This window comes from Aptenodytes patagonicus, chromosome 6 (assembly GCF_965638725.1).
Source record: "Aptenodytes patagonicus chromosome 6, bAptPat1.pri.cur, whole genome shotgun sequence".
Lineage (NCBI taxonomy): Eukaryota > Metazoa > Chordata > Aves > Sphenisciformes > Spheniscidae > Aptenodytes > Aptenodytes patagonicus.
Genome location: NC_134954.1, coordinates 18,164,713 through 18,170,712, shown reverse-complemented (window position 1 = coordinate 18,170,712; position 6,000 = coordinate 18,164,713). Strand labels below are relative to the sequence as shown.

General features: G+C 49.2%; 1 protein-coding gene across 1 annotated transcript in view; it reads left to right on the top strand.

Annotated features, from left to right (window-relative positions):
* The first annotated feature begins 353 nt into the window (after positions 1–353).
* The window catches only part of FNDC3B (fibronectin type III domain containing 3B), a 218,161-nt gene continuing 212,514 nt past the window's right edge, over positions 354–6,000 (top strand). The window contains exon 1 of the mRNA XM_076341361.1: positions 354–496. The gene's annotated coding sequence lies outside the window, so the exon portion shown is untranslated. The remainder of the gene's footprint in view (positions 497–6,000) is intronic.

Sequence of the window (6,000 nt, the reverse complement as noted above, 5' to 3'; positions counted from 1 at the left end):
CGGCGAGGGGAACGGCGACCGGGCCGGGCCGGGCCGGGCCGGCCCCAGCCCCTGCCAGGCGGCGGAGCCGGCGTTGGGCACACAACGATGCGGCGCCGCCTGACTGGGCCGCGGCCGGGAGCCGCCCCGGCCCCCTTCCCCGCGCCCGCCCGCCCTCCTGGCCGCCCCGCGCGGCTCCCCCCCGCCCGGCGCCCAGGGACGGGGCGGAGGCGGTGGCGCGGGGCCGGCCCGGGGCGGGGCGGAGCGGAGCGGCTGCTCGGCGGGGCGGGGGCAGGAGGGCCGGCGCGCCCCGCCGCCGCCGCCGCCCGCCTCAGCCGGCTTTTCGGCGGGAGCCTCTACTCCAGAGTGCGCGGTAGCGTGGGCCGTCTGCGGGCCCCATGTGGTGCCGACATCACTGACATGGCGGAATCCCCGCCGAGCCCTCCTGGCACTCGCTCCAGCTAGCCGGGACTCACCGCCGCGCCCGGCCCGCCGCCCCGCACCAGCCCTCCGCCAGGTAAGGACGCGACGGCGCGGCGGGGGAAGGGGGTCCCGGGCGGTGAGCCCCGCGGCTCGGCGGGCAGCCCCGGGGAGCCGCGTCCCTCGCCCCGAGGCGCCGCTCCCGGTCCCGGCTCTTTTGTTCGGCGGCGGGGCGGGAGCGCGGGCGGCGGCGGGACGCGGCCGCACTTGGCGGAAAGTTTCTCTCGCTGCCCACCCCCCCCCTCCTGGTCCGTGTCGCGGCGCCCCGGGGCCCCGCCGGCTCTCCCCCTCCGCGGGGCGCTCCGCGGCGGGCGGCGCCGTGCAGGCAGGCGGGAGCACGGCCCTGCGAGGGGCTGGCGGCGGGACAGGCCCTCCAGCACCGCCCGGTAGTCCCGAGGGACTGCCGGCCCGGCCGCTGTCATCGCCTCCGCCCGGCCGCCTTCCCCGCCCTGCCCCGCGTCGCGCCCTGGGTACGGCCGGTGGGGCTCTAGGAGGAAAAATCTGGGGAGAGGTCGGTGCTGGCGCCCGTGTCTGCCTGTGCGGGGGCCAGTGGCACGCGTGGGTGTGTGCGTGGCGGCGCCTGCCCCCGCCCTGCCCTCGGCTCCCCCCGGAGAAGCCGTGCCCGTGGGGCGGGAGGATGTAGGTCCGCGCCCTCCGGCTGTGCCCGGGAGCCGGCGGGGAGAGCGGCCCCGCTGCCCGGCCGGGGGATGCCAGGCAGGTGAAGAACCCGGGGCTCCTCTTCGTCCGCAGCTCCCTCCCAAAATGTCTGGATCCAGGGGGCATGTTGGAGAAAAAGCTGAGAAAGACGCGAGCGACTTCTCCCGGCCCCGTCCTCCCTGCCCGGCTCTTGGCTGAGGCGGCTTTGGGAAGGAAAACCCTGGAAACTTTTTATTTTGCTTGCCAGACACCTTTTTAAAATGGCATGCTACCAGGAGACGGAATGAAAAAAGAAAAAGTCTTTTAAAAGCTTAACCTCGCTTAGGTTAAGACCACATCTGCATCCCTCCCTTCTGCCTTCCCCCCCTTCCCGGTTCTCAGAAATGTTCTATTTAAATAAGGTTTTGGCTAAGGTAGTGCGGCTTGGAGTTAAATGTAATGAACCATTTATCCCATCTATATTTGTAGAATAAAAGGCGGGGGGCAAGCCTGCGTCTCTCCATATTAGTAATTTTGTATTTCATTTGCATTTCTTTGTGTGAGTACCTAAAAGTACCGGCCTGACTCCTTGAAGTGGTAGTTGCCCCATCACAGATGGGGAAACAGATATGGAAAAATTGAAGTTTCTTGTTTGGTGGGTTTTTTTTGTTATTTTGGATTTTTTTTTGGTTGTGCCTTTTTTTTTTTTTTTTTAATTTGAACTCAGTGCTAGATTTGTGAGAACAGAATTCATGTATCCCAGTTCCCTGTGCTCTAAACGCATTTGCTGTGTCCCCTAACCGCTTACACTGCAGAACCCAGGGCTCAACTAGTAGTTCCCGAAAGGTGCCAAACCAGTCTAACTCGAGCTTAACAATGTGCTAGGTAATGGGATTTCAAACTTGCATGCATTTTTAAGTCTAGAACACTGTTTCTCAACCTTTTTTGCAGCTGAGCTTGCTTAAAAAAGGTTGAGACTGCCAGGCCTGGCAGTGCCTCCGTGCCCATGCTGGTCTGGGGCTCTGCTCCATTCTGATGGGGAGCTGCTGGTCTGGACGTGGATGACACGATGTGTGCTTGGCTGGAAATCTAGATAAAGGCATCACTTCCATAAACCTCAGGAATCGGTGATGGGCTGCCTCCTGTGGATGGAGGCATCTTGCTCCTCTCACCTGGTCCACCGGTGGTCTCGCCCACCTACCACCCGTGTATCTCTCTCAACAGTAAGAGAACATGCTGCCGGTGCTACCAGTAAGAAAATGATTCTTGGCGGTGTTCCCGGGGTCATTTTGGGTCTCGCACAGAAGCGGTCTGTTAGTGCTTTTCTCCTAATCTTCAGCACTTTGTGGTTCCCTCTCGTTAGTTTTAAAGCAGTTGTGCTTTGTGGTTGTATCGGGACCCTGCTGTGTCAGAAACGTCTGCTGCCCCAGAAGGGTCGCGTGTTGTTCTTCCCAGTTTAGTATCTTTTAGCTAGTTTATGCTCATAATGTAGCTCAGGGATGAGTCTGTGTGGAAGTTGATATATTTTACAATTTATTTTTTTTTTATCCATTGGGATTCATCTGGTTTGGGTTTGAGGTCACTGCTGGGACAGCAATGAGAGGGGTTTTTCATACTGTTAGCCTATAGTTGGCTGAAGGATAAGAAATGAAGAAAGTTAGCATCCAAAATAAGCTGCTATTCTACTACAGCCAAGAAGCTCGGAGCTGTAACTCCGTACTGCAAGCATTTTATCTTTACTCTCAGAAAAGTTTGTAACTTCCAATCTGAAGTGCATTTATTCTGGCACTTTTTTTTTTCCTACATATGGTATTTGGTGAACTGAAAGAAGATCTCTGCATCGTACCTCTTTCTTAGCAGAGAATTGATGGTTTTTTTTTTTCTTTTCACTTTATAGATTCCTTAAGTTCTCTGATCAGAGAGAGAAGCAGTTAAGGGCAGTTAAACTTCTACAATTCATAAATCTGTGCAAGAAAATATATACAAATCATGCAGCAAACTTCTGTATATGTGCGGTTGTATTAACGAACTTTCTAATTAGTGTAATTGGCTTTTCCCTCAAAAATGTAGGTTGCGAGTTTGGTGAGCGCTAGTGCAGAAGCAAAGTTTACAGTATGAAAAAATGTTTGTAGTGTGAGGATCTTAATTCCTACAAAATACATATAATTACATAAAAGTCCCAGAGCCCATATACAGCTGAATAGAACAAATTACTCTCCACAGTGCTTTTCTTCTCAATATAGTTTGCCACTCCTCTCAAAAGGAAAGACGTGAGGGAAGATGGAGCGACCTGTGGGGAGCAGCAGGACTGGCAGTTTGGGATGCCATGGGAGGGCATCCCGGTCTCTCCAAGGGTGCCATGGTAGCGGGTGTTAGATCTGGAAATCAAGTGTCCCAATGCATTGGAATGGTTTTGTGCAATGTACTGCAGGTTATTGAAGTCCCATTTGTTTGCAATAGCCTTTAGTGTACAGCAGATAAAATAAATAGCAGAGGAAGCCAGCAGACCCCTGTGTAAATCTCAGCTGTGCAAAATACCAGCGAGGCAGAGTTTCTCAAACTAGTTGCAGAGAGGACTTGTGCCTAGGTGATCTTCTCTGCGCTGCTGAACGGCAGCAGTTGAGCGGCGGAGGATCCTTTAGAAACAGGCATATCAAAAGTCATGTTGTTTACGGCCAAGGTTTAGTGTCCCTGTGTGATCTGTCCCTGGAGATGGAAGGTATGTGGGAAGAGGGAAGTTCTTCAAACAAGGCAGTGGAAATAGGAGACGGTGGATACACAACGGTAACAGGCCATCTACAGGCAGGAATGTTGGTGTGTCAGCAAGCAGATAACTCCAGACATTTTTCCAGTGGGAATGCGGTGGTTTGCATTTTTACCAATTTATTCTAAGCACCTCTTTGCAAAATTAAAGTTGGAAGCCCCCTCTCTCTTGGATTACAGACAGCCAGGAAAAAAGCACAGACTAATTAAACATGATTTACTGTGGAATTTGTAACAGTGTTGGAGAGATTAGTTGCCTTTCAGAAATGCTGTTGCGGTTGTTAAATCTGTGCTCTGCTCTGAATGAAAAATGACGGTGCTATTGAGCAAGTACACAAGAAAAGCGTAGTCTGTGTTAAAGTCTGTTCCTGGAAAGGAATATTCCCTGGAGGTCACAGGTACCGTGGCTTTGAGCAAATCTTCACAGTGCTTTTAATTGGGAAAGGATGGCTTGCCTTGAGCTTAGAGGTTAAAACATACCGCTTCTCCAGTGACGTGCTTTCTGCGTTTGATCTAAGGAATCCTTTGTTTACAAGTAAATTGTGTTGTTTGTCAGCGGATAACAGACAAAAAGCAAACTACAACACTAACTGTATAAGAAACATTCCTTATTTGTATTTCTAGTGGTGACAGTTTATAATGGTGGTATATACTGAAAGTTACCATTTGGATACTCTGCTTATTAAACTGCAGCTATGTATAATGTTATTTATGTAATATGAAGCAACAAACAATTCCTAAGTAATTAAGTATATATTTTATATTACTTTTTGAAGAGGACAAAGATTGCAGCTAATACTGATATGCGGTATTTGCTTGTTCTGGCATCTGCTTCTAGTTCCTCTAGAAGCTACTTAGTAGAGCGACGATGGATTCAGGAGCGGAGTTTCTGCTGTTGTGTTTTGGTGGTCGTGGGGTTTTTTCTTTTTTTTTTTTTTTTTTTTTTTGTTAGATTTGGGATAACCGAAATCAAACGCTTGAATTCTCTGGAGATGAAGGTGATAGGCTCGTCTGATTTCTCTGTGCTGACTTAGTGTATAGCTATTCTGCGGCAGCAATGCACATACCTTAAAGCATGCTTTATATGTAAGTCTCTTGCCCATAATTATGTATAAGGCAATTACATTTCTATTATTAGGTCCTTGCAAAGGACTCATATACACACATACACATGTTCTATTATTAATGTATTTAAGCATATACTTCATGCTTTCAGGAATGTTTCGTATGGAATGTTTTGAAAAGAGAAAAAAAATTGCTCTCAAGAGGCTGTTAATAAAAACTTCAATAAGCAACAATTTTAGATGACCCTTGCCACTCTCAAAGATCCTTGGGATGTTGTGGACAGATTTCCCCGCGCTTTTAATCTAAACTAGCAAAATATCAAATGTGTTCTGCTTAGTTTGTGGCTAGTTCTCTGGGCCTCTATGCAGCTGTGTCAATTTTACATGGTTACTCACCCACTAATAAAATGCTAACATTTATAATCTAAACCACCGTGTTATCTTTTGCCCCAAGTATTTCTGCATGATCCTTTAGTCAAGCCCAACACTGTAGTGAAGTAAGATGGTATGATTATTTTGGACCTTGGTAGCAGAAACAGCATGGGGGTAGAGAGTTGTCCTGATTTGTTTCAGGATCACCTTACTGCTTTCCTTTAGTGTAAGATTAGTTAGCTGCTAGAATTTATTCCATTTTGTGTTGCCTTTATTGTGGAAGTATATGCCTATTCAATGGCAATTCATATAACATAAGTGACCTTATGCTTGCTGACACTTGAGCTGATATAGGTCTGTTATTAAGTATTATGTATTGCCCTTTGCTCGTTATTTATTTATTGATGTGGAATAATGCAGCAGAGAAAAGAAGATGATAGCATTTGTGGATAATGAGAGCATTGAACAGGTTTCCTTCTGGTCAGCCTGTATTTCTTGCAGACTCACATAATGTCAACTCACAGAAGAGAGAGAATTGCGTTCAGTGTCTTGTTACTATCAAACGTATGGCAAACAGAAGCATCGCTTTATTAGAATAAATTAACAGAGCACAAGAGACACAGTCGGAACTGCAGGGGTTGTGGATTGTTCGGGGTGTGTAATGCCTGAACTCAAAAGCCTGAACAGTGGCTTTTGTCTATAAGTA